This window comes from Chrysemys picta, chromosome 7 (genome assembly GCF_011386835.1).
Source record: "Chrysemys picta bellii isolate R12L10 chromosome 7, ASM1138683v2, whole genome shotgun sequence".
In the NCBI taxonomy this organism is placed as follows: Eukaryota; Metazoa; Chordata; order Testudines; family Emydidae; genus Chrysemys; species Chrysemys picta.
This window is the reverse complement of record NC_088797.1, coordinates 48,361,813-48,380,252: the sequence shown is the minus strand read 5'-3', so window position 1 is coordinate 48,380,252 and position 18,440 is coordinate 48,361,813. Positions and strand designations below refer to the sequence as shown.

The window sequence follows — 18,440 nt, the reverse complement described above, 5'->3', positions numbered from 1 at the left end:
TCATTGTGCATTGTGATGCTGTATCAAGGGAAATCTCGGGTTCAGCCACACTGGCTTGGAGCACAGATTATGCGCTGTGCTCATTCTGCCAAACACTGCAGTCGGAAGCATTTGGTTCTCACCTAGAATATGCTGGGCGGTGTATCTGGAAATTAAGGGTTATGGTTTTTTTGGTTGGTTGGTTTTTTTTAATTGCACTTGGCTTTTCTGATCTTCCTGCTGGTGGTTGGCCTCTTGTTTAAAAAATGTCACCCATCAGAATGTGGGCCCAGTGTCAGACTATAAGCAAGTCCCCATCTGGCTTTAATTACTAGTGTCACATTGGCAGAAGAACATGCTATTCAAACACAAATGTTTGACATTTGGGATGGAAAGTTCTTGATCATCTCCTTGACTAGGTTGCAGGTTAGAACTGAGGTGCATTGTCAGAGCTGTATCTACCTATCTAAGGTACTTATATGGGCCCCCTCACCATAGTGTTGGAGTGCCTTGGTCCTTAATGTATTTATCCTCACAGCACTCCCCGGGGGCAGGGCAGTGCTATTAGCTCCATTGTACAGATGAGGGGAAATGCACAGACTGTGACTTGCCCATGGTCACGCAAGAAGTCTGTGGCAGAGCAGGGAATCCTTGGCTAGTCCCCTACCCACTGCACCATATTTTCTGACAGGGAGCCCAGGACTGGAACTGTAAGTGATGCCCAAGATCAGGACTGAGGTGCATTTGTGGAGCTGGGTGGAAACTCAGGCCTGGAGTACTAAAGGGTGTACATGTGAGGAATTAAGGGACATTAGACTTACTGCCTGTGGCAGGGGAGATCAGGTCAGGAATAGAAGGGGCTGGTGCAGGTCTGGACTCAGATGCTGGGTGGAGGAAAGTTGCATGGTGCAGTAAGTACTGGAGTTCTGAAATGCACTCTGTGCGGACAGAAGGGACGCTTAAGTTCTTATAATGAACGAGCCATTCTATTGGGACGTGGTCTGGGTGGTTCACTTAGAACAAAACATATGGACTGTCTGAATGTGTAATTCTACACATGCCATTATTGGAAAGCTGGGAGATAAGGAGAAAGGAATGAATGGAGCCATCTTCTTTAAAGCAAGCCTGTCTGATCCCACAGGCTACATGGTGATTCATGCCAGAGGCTGATGAAAGAGCTACTAAAATAGCATGGAGACTTGACCTCTGTCCATAGCTTGGCTTGATCATCTCCACAGAATAAAGTGCAGTCGTCATGCCCCAAGTCTAAAGCCACTAATGCACACCCAGGAAACTAGAGGAATCAGGTTGTCCTTGGACCTGACTTGCCAGCACGATCTTGGTACCCTTCTCCTCAGAAAGGAAACAGGACAGGAAATGGAGGGTGTTAAAGGATGTTTTCTCAAGGATGCTCCAATTCCATTCCCACTTACTCCAATAAAAGTCTCCATTGACTTCATTAGACGTGAAGGGTCTAACCACTGCTTCTTTAGGGTGACAGTCACCTTGCTCTTGTGAGGCAAAGTGCTGATAATGGACCCAAAAGCCAGTGGGGAGAGCTTACTAGTCCTGAGGGGCAAGAGTCTGATCTTGCTAATTTAGCAGACCTAGCCATTCTCTCTCCCCTCCACCCTGTTGCCACCTGTGGATAATATGGGACTCTGGAACTTTGGGTGAGAGAAAAGCAGACAGTGGCATGATACGTCACAGGACTCCTAGCTAGATTGCCAGATAGGGGTACAGAGGAGCACAGCTTATGCTTGCTCCTAGGCATATATCCCAAGTTAGCTGTGGTATCCCTCTTTAGCATTGCACAAGCATCACCCAGAACACATGGTCAAATGACAAACCGTGGAAAGTACAGCTCCTGGGCTATCTCCCTTTGGGGGAAATGGTGCCCAAACTCACCAGAGCTGGGAAATGGGATTGAGTTTCCTTTCCTTGCACTGTCTGGTGGCTGCTGAGGCTGGCCTGAAATGCTTCGACAGCTAATTGTGACTTGTCACTTACTTTAGCTTGAGTGTGGGTGGGTGGGGTGTATGTGTTACAGAAGATGTCGGCATAACAAATGTCTCCTCAATATATCAGCTGGCACCAGGGCTTCTTGGTGGCAGCATGTTTGCCTGAGTTCAGATTGCCTTGCTGTCCTCTCCAAGGAGCTCTGCTTGGCTTGGCAAACTTTAAAGACAAAATGTGACAGACAAATCAATCAATCAGTAAATAAATTGTCCGTCTCGTTCCTGGGATTTTGCAGTTTATTAACTCAGCACTGATGAAAAATAGCTGAATGCTTAGTAGCTTCATGAGACTAATTATGATAAACAGCCCCATTGCTGTTAATATCCGGCCATTAATTCTGAGATGGAGCCGTGGAAAATGTCAGGAATGGAAATGTCAGCTCTCTAAGAGGACCTGGCAGCTGCTGAAGTGGGGACTGTAGCATCAACACATGGAGGGGGAAGGGGTGATCCAGAAACCAGCATGATGATGATATATGGTAGGAATTTATAATTATTTGACTTGATTTCCCATTCCTTTCCTATAAGGTGCACTTCCTGCAAGCCCATGGCTAGGGTTTACTTCAAATCTTGGGTCCTGTGCTATTCCTCGCGTTGAAACAAACAAGCTTGCATCCACTGGGTGTGCGTTACACGCTCCCCCCGGCTAGGAAAGCTCATCTTGAGCTTCTGAAGTCCCGCAGCTTCAAAACCCCATATGGGCTACTTGTAATGCTGCGCTTCAGTGAGGGTCACAGACAGTGGGGAGCGAACCTGTGACTTCTACATCTTAGAATGAATCTCTACTGCCTGAGCTGAGTCCATAATTTTGTCTCAGCCATCACTAGAGGGGGACAGAGCACTACGCAGAATGGGTGCGCATTACATAAACTTGTCACAACTCTAACACAACAGCAACCAGAGTCTGGTGTCCACTGAATCCTTCATCTACCTCCCTGATGTATTCTCTCCAGAGCTCCAGGAAGGATGGCCTTTGACAGGCATTCCCCACATTCTTGTGAACCAGTGACCGCTGCTGCATGCAGCTGTATAATGGGGGGAGGAGGGACAAAAAGGATTTGTTTGTTTGTAATATGGTTGCACACTGGGGCTGCACTGTCAGGTGCTGTGCATGCATGCACACAAACACATCTGACAGTCCCTGCTCCAAATTCATGTTTATTCCTTTCCATTTCATATTGTAAACACAGTTACAATAAGCCTCGTTTGTACAATAGCCAGACAGAATGTTGTACAAAATTCCATTTATTGCATGCTTCCCTCGAATATTCTCCTATCATTTGTGCGAGTGTTTCAAAGGAAAGCTCACCAGAAGATTCACTCCTGAGTAAGCAGGAAGGAATTCCAAATATGCAGATAAATGATGTGGGGAAATAGGGATATTGACGATCCAGCATGGCTTATAATAGAAAGCCAAGCTGGTAGTTGGTGCAATAAATCAAGTGATGAAAAAGTAGCAGGAAGACACTTGGGTGACAGGGTCCAATCTATATATAGAACCTAGAGTGGCATCATGCTACATGAGTCAACAATTCAGATGTTGGCATGGCTATGTCATATTCCCCTGGAATGTTGGGATGTTTCTACAGTTCAAGGTCAAAGCTGTGTCTCTGTAGTGGTGAATAGTAGCTCTGTTAAGGCTCCGCTCTGAACTGGTCCTGGGTGTGTCTGATTTGAATGCTGGTCTGTTCTGTATCTTGGGCCAGATCTTCAGCTGGTGTAGATGGGTGTAGTTCCATCCAACTCAAAGAAGATGTGCTGATTTAAACCAGGGGAGGATCTGGTCCCTTGCATTTAGGTAGCCACATTTGAATTATAGGACTGCTTGAGTCCCAATAAGGCAATACATTTCCCTAGCAGCTACTGTTAAGATGTCATTCAGTATTTTAAAGGGTATGGATGGCATTTCCTAGAAGAAAAAAATCTTCATGTGCATCGTATTCTGCAGGCTGACGTGGGAATAAGCATGGACCTTCTTGGAATTGTGGGCAGTGCCAGAAAATGCAACCTTGTTGGCCATATTCTTTCCAGCAGAGACTGGGGGCATTTGATTCCACTGCAAGCCAGATTGTGTGACTCTGATCTGCATTGTACCTAACCTCATGAATAATGCCACAGACGGTGAGCACTACTCAGTGTGAGTAAGGGTATTGCAGTTGGCCTTTTGTTTAATGATCACTGGTGACTGGAAGCACGAATAGTTTCAAGAAAGTGGAGAACTGTCTGGAGGACAGTTTCTATGGGACTCTAGAATTCTAATTCCCCTTTCTTTTTTTTAGGTGCAGTGACTTCTCTGTGCATCATCTGGGACTGCATAAAATATGTCCATTTTGTCCTTTTATGCTGGGACTTTCGAGGTGCCCAATTACCATTGAATTTCTCCTTGCCTCTAACCCTTCTCAATTCGGTTTGCAATGTGGACCTCAGCAGATGTCTGTTCCCAGCTGCAGCCACCTTGGGGAGGTCTGAAAACCTGACTCTTCTAGTTTGCTTGGTCTATTATCCGAAAGAACTGATCTAGGTGTGACGACCTGTCCTGTTCACTGTCTGTGGCATTGTGGTAGAGATTGGGGTAAGGTCTCCGCTCTGTTTAGTTAACAAGCCCATCTTCACAATTTCATTATGATTGCAGTTTCAGCATGAAGGTTGCATTGGAAACTGTAGTTTAAAGAGGAGGATTCATTCCATTGATTTATTTTACAAGGGACAATACAAAATGGGTAGGCTCACCACTGCATTCTGGCTGCTGGATACTGCTCCAGCAAAACAAAAGACCCATCAACTAATTTTAACTGGCTGGTTTATGGCTGCTTTGTATCCTCAGAGCAGTTGAAAGCAGCTGGAACATAAAAGGGAATATGGACTATTATTTCCTTCCCAAATTCAAACAAGAACCTAAAGGGGTCTTCATTGGGGGAGGGGTGTGTGTGACTCATACAAAGTCAAAATTGACATAGCCTTGACTCTCACCATTTCTAGATGACTCTTCCTGGTGATACTGTATTTTAAGATATGATTTAAGATATGATGTATTGTTAGGGTGTTAAATGAACATGTGGTGTTTACTCTAGATTAATGCCGTGGCTTGTGTGTGGGAACACATCTAGGCATAGAGATGGCAATCTAGAGCCTCACATAGTCATTTACACCCTCTGCAGAGAGAGAGAGAGAGAGAGTGTGTGTGTGTGTGTGTGTGTGTGTGTGTAAAAACTACTATATCGGAGAGTGTTCTACGCCCACTTTCCCTAGGATGACACAAAGCAGCAGAAAATCCAGCTCTTCATATCCCACCTTGTCTTTAAAGTCCATGGGAGTTGGACGTTTTTATATTGTAACTTTATTTTACATTTTTAGGAAGGGCATTGTTAAAATTCACTGGCAGTTTCAGGAATCGCTTTGAGTGGTGATGGCTTTCAGAAATATCCATTACGTCAGTGTCCTTCTACTGTGAGCGAGACGTATGGGCCTAATGCGCCTCTGCCGAGAATAGAAGTCAGTGTGGAATTGAGGCCCCTAGATTTTACACTTAATGGATGAGAATCAAGCCCTTTATATGCTGGAGGTGAGTAGTATCCACTTACGGTTGAAATTTGTATGCTTGTTTTATGCATTTCTCCTCCAAGACTTGGGTTCAAATGCTGACATCCTATTAAAACTAGCTTGATGTTATTCAAACAGGACTCTAAGGTTCCAGGCTATTGCAGAAATCTTAGCTCTGTTACAGGCCGTGGGGGTGGATTCTGATACCCTATCTCATGCTTGCACCCTTAGCCTGAATATCATCTCATTGGAGCCAATGAGGTCACTCACAGGGCTGTAGCTATGCAATCAGCCTGAGTCAGGGGCAGTGCGTAGGTGTGACCGAGTCGGTCTGCTTCCTGTTTTCCCCCCCGCTTTGCTCTGTGGGCAATAATCTGCTCCAGTCCTTTCGCTGGCATAGATTGCTTCCCTGCCTCCTCTGCATAGGCTGTATTGGGACAGAGCTAAGACTGTATTTGCACCGAGTCCACTGGCATTGCTCCCATGTGGAGGTTTAGTAATATAGGTGGCCTGTAGAGGGGAGTAAAAGGGTGCTGACTTCCCAGCCTAGGCATCCAGCAAGCCCAAGGTAAGGTTCTCCTCAACACTTGTCTATGATCTTAAGAACAATGCAGCATCCTGTCTAAATATCATCAGACCCAAGCCTCAGACGGAGAGGGAGCAGGAGAAAGAACTGCTGTAGGAAATGCTATGCTAACACTCCCTACTGAGCCCAGCTGGAGCTGCTGTTTCATGCTCACATCAGAGATCCCAGCCGCAGTGGGATGATGTGAGAACGATAGTGCATAGATACATCAATAGCCATTGCGATGGCTACTATCAGCTGCCAACCACCCAAGCTTTGTGTGACTCTTATGCACCCATCTAGACCTAACCCTCCTCTGGTTCAGCCATCCTGCACCAAAACAGCATCCTTGGGAAACTGGGCAGCCGTTAAAGACTGTGGCAAGCAATCGTTCCCGGGGTGTATCTCCCCTTGGGGCATCAGGCTTTGCCTCTTTCAAAGGAGAGTGGGAAATAGGAGCAGTCAATACACACAGACTTTGTGCATGGTGTATCACGCACCCCTCTGGTCTGGTCTCTGTTATGGCTCGATAGCTTCTTGAAAGCCTAAAAGTTTAACCAGCTGGGCTTTCATCTTCTGACTCACTGAAGCATTTCATATCAACTCTTGAAATGCCTGGTGAAGGGAGATGAGCTGAACCACAGGGGCAGTGCCAACCTGCTGTGCATTCACTTTCTCCTGTTGCTGAGGCCAAAGCTAGATCACCTGGGCTCTCCATTGGGAATACTCAACCAGGGTTTATCTCCCCAGCCTCTCTCCACCTTTCAGTAAGATCTGAGCTCCAACTACTGGGCAATGTAGAAGGGATATATAATTATATCAAATACAATCAACACTAGCCACTGTGCCCCCTTTCTAATAAGGCACAAGGCCTGGGGTAACCAGCGGGCACACATAGCTGGGACTTTCCTCAACAGCTGCTGCTTTGGTGGGGGTATGGAACAGCTGAGCTCTGGGTGCATCAGCTTTGGTGACCCTTCTGCTTCTGGGGAGTTGATTATCAAGCTGCTGTGTGAGAGGTGTGGTGCTGGAAGGGAGCCTGTGAGCAGGAAAAGGCTGCTATGCCTCTTGCCTCTGGGACCACCCTCCGCAGCTCCCATTTCACTCAGCCTAACCCTGTTTGCAGTGCAGTTGTAGCAGTGTTGGGCCCCGGATAGTCCAGAGACAAGGTGGGTAAGATAATATCTTTTATTGGACCAGCTTCTCTTGGAAGAACTCTTGTGTAGCTCAAAAAGGACAGAAGATATTACGTCCCCCACCTTGTCTCTGCCTAACCATGACATTTTCTTGCTTGCAAGTTTTCGGAATGCACCAACGCTTCCCTCACTGATTTAACCGCTCAGTACGTGCTGGCTTTGTACAGAGCCCGGCTCACCCGCACCTTCTTAATGCTTGTGACAGCTATGGAATCCTGCGTTCATTGTGTGAGCTCTGCTGCCCCCATGAGGCCAGATTCTCTGCCCCAGTGCTCTAATAGAAGCCCCTGTCCCCAAGAGCCAAAAACGTCTGAACCGTTGCGAGGTTAGATGTTTCCAGCAGAATTTGTGTCCACACTAGTGCAGTCTGCATATAGCACTCCTTCTAGCCATTGCTGCAGCTGTGTATTATGGCACCTGTCACTTAAATTCCAGGTACAAGTCTCTAAGCAGCTGAATTGCATGGTAGCAAGTTGCACATGCCAGCAGCATCAACTGCCCATGTGGCCAAAACTAATGGGTGTGTGGGGATGAAGGCATTTCTGCTACAGTATAGTGGAAGGCTCTAGCACCAGGAGCAACATTCAGACCTTCTGCCTCCAGCCACCTACACATCATCTCCTCTATGCTATGCACTTTGATCCAACCTCATATCTTTCTTCCTGCATGTTCCTCTCTATTCTTCCATCATTCCCTTCCCTTCATCCCATTTCCCTTCTATCTACCCCCACACTAACCACTCCAAAAATCCCTGGAATGAACAAAACCATTAGCAATTTTCATCCTAATAACTTGTTTACATGTTATATCCCTTTCCACCCATTTTCAAGTGCAAGTAGCCATATCTGTCTATCATAGAATATCAGGATTGGAAGGGACCTCAGGAGGTCATCTAGTTCAACCTCCTGCTCAAAGCAGGGCCAATCCCCAGACAATTTTTTCCCCCCGATCCCTAAATGGCCCCCTCAAGGAGTGAGCTCACAACCCTGGGTTTAACAGGCCAACACTCAAACCACTGAGCTATCTCTCTCCCCTATGAGTGGGTACAGCTCCTAGCACACTGGGGCTCTGATCCTCCTTGGAGCCTTTGGACACTATTACAGCATAAATCATAATGGCTGGCATGTTCCATGCATTACAGTTGTAAAACTTATACCTGTTTAAAGCCTACACAATTGTATTGCAGAGATGAACCTGTTACAGAGGTAATATAAATTGAAGGAGGAGAGGGATTCTATACAATAAAGGGCACAACCCTGAGATAAATTAATCAATCACACACCTTAGCTGCTTCAGCTGCTCTTTGCCCATGACTCCATTACAGTGAGCTTTATACTAAATTTCCAAATCCCCTGATCAAGTTTAAAAAAAAAAAAAAATCAACCTGCCTCCAGGGTGTTTCTTCCTTCCTAGATTTTAAGCCCAGAAGGAGCCATTATGATTATCTAGTGCTACCGGAACACAGGTTAGAAAATTTCACCCAGCAATTCCTGCATCAAACCCATAACTTGTGGCTGAGCAAGGGCATAGTTTTTAGAAAGGCATCTAGTGTTTGCTTATTTAAAGATTTCTTACCCTCCCTACTCTGCAACCTAGTGTAGATTCTCTCCCACCCTCAAAATAGCACTGGCCTGAGGCACAGAATGGGCAATAATGTGACCTGAATCAATAACAGCTTTTCTTCATTACTTGTGTTACAGTAGCTCCCAGTCAGAGGCTCCAGTATAAGCAAGCCCCATTGTGCTAGGCACTGCACAAACTCCTAGTGAGAGACAGCCCCTGCCCCACCTAGCTTACAGTCTAACAAGAGAAACCAAGCAGGGGGTCATGCATTAACACCATTCTGAGGGTCACCTTTTGCCATCACAAGGACTGGAACCCACATCTCCAGCATGCCAGTTCAGTGCCAGCCACAAGGGGATGGCCCAGAAGTAGCCTCGAGGGGAAGCTATAAAAGCAGTGGCTGTGGAATTCCCTTAACCCAAGTCCTAGGCACTACAGCTGCTGGGTGCACTAAATACCCTTTCCTGCCTTCCAAACCAGTAGGCTGCTGCACTGACCACCGAGTAGCCTCCTTAGCGGCAAGAGAGGCCAACTTCCGGTTTGGCATGGGACGTTCTAGCATGCAGCTCCGTCCCACTCTCCTCGTCTTCCACTCTCCCCTTCCCCTTCAGGCTCTGCGTGGACGCAACCAAATTCACTAAAGGCTGGAGGGCGCAATGCACGTTCAAACGCCATACAAACGGGGGGAAGCCTGACCTATGGGAGCAGAAGTAGCCCTTGTAGGAACGAACCACTGAATTTAGGGCTGTTAATATTTCACAGGCGGGGTGGGGGGAGAGTTGAACCCCCCCCCTTCCTGCTGGAATGGTTTTGTCCCCTAGCAACAGGCTCAGGCGTCCGATGCTTGACGACGAGGCCATTCCACAGCACGGGAGGGGGAAGCTGGGCAGGCTGGTGCGTATTCTCTGCTCTGCCCCGGCTGGCCTAAGAGTCGGGGGGTGGGGTAGGGTGACCAGATGTCCCGATTTTATAGGGACAGTCCCGATATTTGGGGCTTTTTTTATATGGGCTCCTTTTACCCCCACCCCTGTCCCGATTTTTCACACTTGCTGTCTGGTCACCCTAGGGTGGGGAGGCCCGGAGAACAGCCCATGGTTCAGCCCGGGGGTGGGGGGCACCGCCTTAACACGGCCTGTTTGAGGTCCCAGCATGCAATGCTCCTGCCCCCCATAGGGGGCACCCCAGACCTAGGCATGAGACCCTTCCTGGGAATTGCTATGGGCGCTGTTCATGCCCCTCAAAGGGGGCGTGCTGCCCTGCCCCACAGCTAGGGTTGCCAACTTTGATTGGCAGTATTAGTGGAGGGTTCATCACATGACATAATCTTTTAATTCCTGAAGACTCTGGGACAATCCTGGAGGGTTGGCAGCCGTACCCACAGCACCACCTTGGTCCAGGTAGACCAGGAGGGTGGCTGTCTGTGTGGGGCCATGTTCTGCTGTACAGGTGACGGGAGCCATGGTCTGCCCCATTTTGCTGCCCATGGCCTTCTGGCAAGTCGTCGCTGTGGCCCGCAGAAGGAGTTGGGGCATCCCACGATCAGGGCCGGCTCCAGGGTTTTGGCCGTCCCAAGCAGCCAAAAAAAAAAAAAAAAAGCCGCGATTGCGATCTGCAGCGGCAGTTTGGCGGGAGGTCCTTCGCTCAGAGCGGGAGTGAGGGACCGTCCTCCGAATTGCCCCCGAATAGCAGGACCTGCCGCCCCTCTCCGGAGTGGCCGCCCCAAGCACCTGCTTGCCAAGCTGGTGCCTGGAGATGGCCCTACCCACGATAGGGGTTGCATGCCCACCCCGTGGGCCTAGGTGTAGCTGAGGTGGCCTTTAGGGTTGGAGGAAGCGGGTCAGAGTTTAAAAATGTCGATGAATTATTTGTCATTGCTGAAAAGGGTTGAAATTCTTTCACAACTTCTTGTTGCTTTTTGGCCAAGTGTGGGACTCAGAGCCAGCCCACACCCAGATGCTGCTAACTGTAGGAATCAGAACCACACTTCCCCTGGATGCCACTAGATGTGGGAGTTGAATCCTCAACCCCATCATTCCTGGATACTTCTAGAGGACTCCTATCTGCCCACCCCCCACATGTCCATCCGTCCAGGGCCGGCTCCAGAGTTTTGGCTGCCCCAAGCAGCCAAAAAAAAAAAAAAAAGAAAAGCCGCGATCGCGATTGCGATCTGCGGCAGCAATTCGGCGGGTGGTCCTTCACTCCGAGGCAGAGTGAGGGACCATCCGTCGAATTGCCGCCGAATAGCTGGACATGCCGCCCCTCTCCCGAGTGGCCGCCCCAAGCACCTGCTTGACAAGCTGGTGCTTGGAGCCAGCCCTGCATCCCTCTCCACATTCAAACAGCCACTAGAAACATTCATTTTCAGAGGAGGGTGTTTTTACTAATCTCTGCGCCCTCATGAGGCCCCCTTCCCCTTTTGGTAATGATGGCAATTTGACCCTTTTTTTTGTATTCTTGATGTCGCATGTATTATGATGTGTTAGGGCCCAATCAAATGCTTGTTGAAGTCAAAGATCAGATCCTTAATACTTAGTATTGTATTTTAATTGGTTTTGCGGTATTAATAAACATCTAGGCGATGGAGTGAAGGGATTGCACTTTATGAATGAAAATAGTACTATCAGTGGCACTGTCTGAACACTTTAACAGCTTTTGTTACAAGGAACACCCAAGGCTGGTATAACTAAAGAAAATTAGCCAACTGTTTCCCCTATTCTTTGTCTGATTTCTTTGTGAATTTTGGCAACACTATGTTTATAGTCAGTTTCACTGTTTCCCCTGGGTAGTCAATGTCCTTTGTTGTTTGTGTGGGTCTTTTCTTTAGCAACAGAGAGGGAAAATACATTTTAAAAAAAACCAGAAAAATGGGATTGTAAAACCAACACCACTGTCAGGGGGCTAGAGAATGGTATAGTACTTGAAACTATTTTTAACTCTGTTTTTGGAAAGGACAAGATTCAAGTAGATTGAAGTTTAAAGGCATATGTAGGTTGCTCATCACTATATTGAACTCATGTTTTATGGCTTATATTAAGGCATGAAACAATTCCCATGTATTTATTGTCTAGAAACTGTGGTGACTGGGGCATTAGGAATGCATATACAGATTGTTTTGAGAAAGGTAGAAAACTAGTATTCATCTATCTTTCTTTCTTTTCTTTCTTTCTGATTTTGCCCTTTTAACTTTTTGTTGTTGGGATTGATTTTTTAAAAGTACTTTTCTTTGTCTGTTACAACCACTGAAGCGTTTTTGGACCTCTTTTTTTTTTATGATGATTTTCTTAGTTGGTTTGATTGAAACCATGGATCAAAGAATCGAAGAGGAGGCAAGAGATCAAAAGCTCATACCACTCAGAGAAAAATGTGTGGGAGTTTGACTTCTTGGATATGTAAAAACTGGATTTACTGAGAAATTGTAATTATAGTTTTGCTATCCTGCCATACACACTGTATCTAATGTTGTGTCAGCAGTTCCATTATAATATGATCTCATTTTGCATAGTTCCATTTAACCACTTTATAGATATATAGATATATGAAAGTGTGTGTGTATATTGTATTCTATTGTTTAATAGCGTGATTAATCACAATGAATTTTTTTAATCACTTGACAGTCCTAATTTTTATATATATGTGTGTGTGTGTGTGTATATATATATATATACATATATACACACACACACACACACATATATATATATATATATATATATACACATACACACATAAATATAATATATACATATATATATATACACACACATATAGATAAATCACACACACATAGATATAGATAGATATACACACACGGATATAGATATATATAGATAGACACGCACACATATATACAGGTATAGAGAGATACACACACACACACACACACACAGATACAGATATAGATAGATATAGATATGTAACAAATATATGTACACAGATATATATATATATAATAGTATACACACACAGACTTAGATACATACACATATACATAGATCTAGATAGATACGTACACACACACACACAGATATATATCTATAGATAGATATAGATAGATATAGATATGTAACAAATATATATACACACAAACAAATCTATATCTATATACACACACACACACATATATAGATAGATAGATACACACACATAGATATAGATAGATACACACACAGGTATAAATAGAGATATAGATAGATACATTCACATAGATATACACACAGATATAGATATATGTAGATACACAGATATAGATAGATACACACACACACGCACATATAGAAAGATACACACACACGCACATATATACAGATATAGATACACACACATAGAAAGATACACACACACACGGATATACATGCGCACACACACAGATAAAGGTATATGGAGATATACACACACATATAGATATGTAACACACACAGAGATATATATATATATACACACAAGATATAGACATATACACGCACACACATAGAGAGAGAGATATACACACCCACAGATACACACACATATAGATATAGATACACATGCACACACAGATATAGATATATAGATAGTTTTTGGAGAGTATTGAGGACCACTTCCTGGTGCAACTATGGAGGAACCTCCAGGGGCCATTCTCCTCTTGACCTGTTGCTTACAAACAGGGAAGAATTGGTACGGGAAGTAGAAGTGTGAGGCAACCTGGGCAGCAGTGACCATGGGATGGTTGAGTTCAGGGTCCTCAGAAAAGGAAGAAAGGAGAGTAGCAAAATACGGACCCTGGACTTCAGAAAAGAAGACTTTGACTCCCATAGGAAACTAATGGGCAGGGTCCCTTGGAAGGCTAATATGAGGGGAAAAGGAGTCCAGGAAAGCTGGCTTTATTTTAAAGAAGCTTTATTGAGGGTGCAGGAACAAACCATCTCGATGTGCAGAAAGAATAGCAAATATGGCAGGCGACCAACTTGGCTTAACAGTGAAATCTTTGGTGAGCTTAAACACAAAAAGGAAGCTTAAAAGGAGTGGAAACTTGGTCATATAACTAGGGAGGAGTATAAAAATATTGCATGCAGGGGTGTAATCAAGAAGGCCAAAACACAACTGGAGTTGCAGCTAGCAAGGGATGTGAAGGGTAACAAGAAGGGTTTCTACAGGTATGTTAGCAACAAGAAAAAGATCAGAGAAAGTGTGGAACCCTTAATGAATGGGGGAGGCAACCTAGTGACAGATGATGTGGGAAAAGCTGAAGTACTCAATGCTTTTTTTTTTTTTTTTTGCCTCCGTCTTCGCAGACAAGGTCAGCTCTCACACTGCTGTCCTGGGCAATACAGTATGGGGAAGAGGTGAGCAGCCCTCAGTGGTGAAAGAACAGGTTAAGGACTGTTTAGAAAAGCTGGACATGCACAAGTTCATAGGTTCAGATCTAATGCATCTGAGGGTGCTGAGGAAATTGGCTGATGTGATTGCAGAGCCATTGGCCATTATCTTTGAAAAATCTTGGTAATCGGGGGAGATCCTGGATGATTGGAAAAAGGCAAATATAGTGCCTATCTTTAAAAATGGGAAGAAGGAGAACCCAGGGAACTACAGACCAGTCAGCCTCACCTCAGTCCCTGGAAAAATCATGGAGCAGGTCCTCAAGGAAACCATTTTGAAGCACTTGGAGGAGAGGAAGATGATCAGGAACAGTCAACATGGATTTATGAAGGGCAAGTCATGCTGGCCAACCTGATTGCCTTCTACTATGAGATAACTGGCTCTGTGGATATGGGGAAAGCGACTTTAGCAAAGCTTTTGATACGATCTCCCACAGTATTCTTGCCAGCAAGTTAAAAAAGTATGGATTGGATGAATGGACTAGAAGGTGGATAGAAAGCTGGCTAGATTTTTGGGCTCAATGGGTAATGATCAACGACTCGATGTCTAGTTGGCAGCCGGTATCAAGCGGAGTGCCCCAGGGGTTGGCCCTGGGGCTGGTTTTGTTCAACATCTTTATTAATGATCTGAACAATGGGATAGATTGCACTCTCAGCAAGTTTGCGGATGACACTAAGCTGTGGGGAGAGGTAGATACACTGGAGGGTAGGGATAGGGTCCAGAGTGACCTAGACAAATTGGGATTGGGCCAAAAAAATCTGATGAGGTTCAACAAGGACAAGTGCAGACTCCTGCACTTAGGACGGAAGAATCCCATGAACCACTACAGGTTGGGAACCGATTGGCTAAGCAGCAGTTCTGCAGAAAAGGACCTGGGGATTACAGTGGATGAGAAGCTGGTTATGAGTCAGCAGTGTGCCCTTGTTGCCAAGAAGGCTAGCGGCATATTGGGCTGCATTGGTAGGAGCATTGCCAGCAGATGGAGGGAAGTGATTATTCCTTTCTATTCGGCATTGGTGAGGCTACATCTGGTGTGTATTGCGTCTAGTTTTGGGCCCCAACTACAGAAAGGATGTGGACAAATTGGAGAGAGTCCACCAGAGGGCAACAAAAATGATCAGGGGCCTGGGGCACATGACTTACGAGGAGAGGCTGAGGGAACTGGGTTTGTTTAGTCTGCAGAAGAGACGAGTGAGGGGGGATTTGATAGCAGCCTTCAGCTACCTGAAGGGGGGTTCCAAAGAGGATGAACCTTGGCTGTTCTCAGTGGTAGCAGATGACAGAACAAGGAGCAATGGTCTCAAGTTGCAGTGGGGGAGGTCTAGGTTGGATATTAAGAAACACTATTTCACTAGGAGGGTGGTGAAGCACTGGAATGGGTTACCTAGGGAGGTGGTGGAATCTCCATCCTTAGAGGTATCTAAGGCCCGGCTTGACAAAGCTCTGGCTGGGATGATTTAGTTGGTGTTGATCCTGCTTTGAGCAGGGGTTTGGACTAGATGACCTCCTGAGGTCTCTTCCAACCCTAATCTTCTATGATTCTATATACATACACACACACACACACACACACAGAGAGATATAGATAGATCCATACATACATACACACATGCACATATATATGCACACACACGCACAGATATATAGATATAGATATATCGACACACACAAAGTTTCCAGGTGTGAAATGATATGTGGCTTTGTTTGGCTGGATGATGAGTAGTGAACTACTGGAAAGATGTGTTAAAATGCTTATTGTAGTTAAATGGTTTAGGACTTGACAAAGCCAGTTGTCCATTTGCCAGTGTTGTGTGCGGAAACTTTCTTTGGCAAATGTCTGGGAAGTGTGTGTTGTATGTGTGCACATGTGTATGGAGGCTGTATCCTCAACTTTTGAATAAGTGTTGCTTTCAGGAGATTTTGACTTTCAATGAGAATCTTGTGTTTAACTCCCATTTGTGCATTTGAAAATCTTCTCGAAGAAAAGTTTTCCAGCCCTTGTGGTGCCAAATAAAATCTTCTTCTAAATATGAAGTGAGTGTAACCTGCTGAGTCTGCATAGAGATGGCTTCATTGCCTAAGATACAGCAGCAGTAGAATTAAATTAACAAGACATGGGTCAGTTTCATTGATGGCATTCAGAACTCTTTTGGAAGCAAGGAAGTGGTCCAGAATAATGTCAGTTTCACATTGCAGCTGCGTTTGATAGCTGTGAGAAACAGCAGAGGCAACTCTTGAGGAAGAGGATCCAAAAAGCAGAGGTTGAGGGAGGTAGAGTATACCTTTCGACCCCCTGCCTCTCATTTGCCTCAATTAGGAGGCTGAGAGAGAGGTAGAGTATCTGAGAACCTCTTCCATTTAAACCAGCCCAGAGGCTGTGGATGCGAGAGAAGAGACAGACTGTGGAGTGAGCATCTGATTTATCAAATATCTACTAGCTAGAGGCTGATATGAAATATGTAACCCCCAAGCAGGATCCAGGAAGAGCACTCTGTAGAAATCCCAAGCACCTCGGGTTACAGGGGACTGGGATTTCCTCTGGATTTGCTAGTGCACCCATTCTCTATTACCTGTATCAAACTCGGGCTAATCATTTTAATTCTTTGTCCAGTAGGTGGCTGGAAAATTTTTCAAGATCTGATTTTGGACAGTGTGTCAATGTTACATTAGCCAGGCATATACATTATCATCTTCTCTTGTGTATCTGTGAGGGCCTGGCAGATGGGTCTTTTTGAACAGGATGCTGAATAGGGGTTTATTTTAATTGGTGAATAAATTTAGTGATCATAAAGGACATTCTGGAGGTGTAAATGACTACACAAGGTGTAAAGCAGTGGAGAATCAGGCCCACTGTGGGTAAGTGTGATGCACACTTCCTCCACACAGCTGTCAATGGAACTCAGCCCTGACCTGCAGCAGCTTATGCAGTTTCAGTCCTGGGCAGAAACTGCCAATCATGCTAACGTGTGTGTGGGGAAGGAAGGGGTTGTGATGTTCACTAACATAGTCTAGGATGAGAGTTCCATGCTCACTTTTGTATTACACAGGCTTTGAACTCAGGTCTTCAGAGGTGAAAGGCTAGTGTGGTAACTTGCTGTGCCACCTAGGCTTCCCACAGAGCTGTTATCTCAAGAAAGCCTCAGCAAGGTCATTTTGCATTACTCTGTTCTGCAGTATTGGTGCACCAGGCATAAGAGTCCAGCAGTAATTCATCAGGAGTCCTTGGATCTCAGCTGATACCAATCAATCCTGCTGTGCTGCTAAAATAGATATGGCCAGAGCATAAAATAACTAATAAAAAACAAAATCCCTCCATGGAAAATCCATTCTTCAGGGTATGAGTCCCAGATGCCAAACAAAAGAGAGGCTGGGAGGAGAAAGTATTCGGGTTTTCTGGGTTGAGGTGTTATTGATCCTTCCTCCAAAGTCTCCCCACTTCACTCATTTATTCACATCATGGTAATCTTAATTTTATCGGTTGATTTTAAAAAAAAATTCACTCAAAATTGTTCACTGATTTGAACACTACAATAACAAACCTGTGTGCAGTTATTCCCTGCCATCTTAGGTGTGTATGTAATGCTTTCCTTTCTGTGTGTGCCTGATTCATTCTTGTAGGCAGGCAGCTAGTTGAAATTTACAAAATTCATACTCTCTGAATAGAGCAGATAGGATGTTTTGTAAATTTCACTTCACTACCTGCATTCAAGAACAGAGCAGAGGGTCTCAATAGGCAATGTATGTGTTGTCACCTCTGAGTGACAGAGAAACCAAAAACAGCAACAGCACTAGTTTTAGACTATAAGCCTTGACAAGACCTTTTTAATGAAGATCCACTGTGGCAAGTCAGGTTTCAGAGTAGCAGCCGTGTTAGTCTGTATCCGCAAAAAGAAGAACAGGAGTACTTGTGGCACCTTAGAGACTAACAAATTTAAATTTAGTCTCTTTAATAAATAAATAAATATATTTATTAACAAATAAATTTGTTAGTCTCTAAGGTGCCACAAGTACTCCTGTTCTTCTTTTTGTGGCAAGTCAGAAAACTCTCAACCAGCAGATTGTTGGGCAAACATTTTATCCCCCAGGATTAAATCAGACAGAGCTACAGGTCTTTCCTGGGATGCAGAACAGGCATCTCTGTAAATCATAGAATCACAGAATCATAGGACTGGAATGGATCTTGAGAGGTCATCTAATCCAGTCTCCTGCACTCACAGGATTAAA

General features: G+C 45.1%; 1 protein-coding gene across 7 annotated transcripts in view; it reads left to right on the top strand.

Moving 5' to 3' along the window:
* Window positions 1-4,276: 4,276 nt before the first annotated feature.
* Window positions 4,277-18,440, top strand: part of DNAH1 (dynein axonemal heavy chain 1) — a 160,018-nt gene continuing 145,854 nt past the window's right edge. For 5 of the 7 annotated variants that reach the window (XM_065551365.1, XM_065551363.1, XM_065551364.1 and 2 more), the window contains exon 1: window positions 9,647-9,755. The gene's annotated coding sequence lies outside the window, so the exon portion shown is untranslated. Of the gene's footprint in view, window positions 4,570-5,282; window positions 5,560-9,646; window positions 9,756-18,440 lie in introns of those variants that run through there. The other 2 variants (XM_065551361.1, XM_065551362.1) reach the window with 2 other exon arrangements.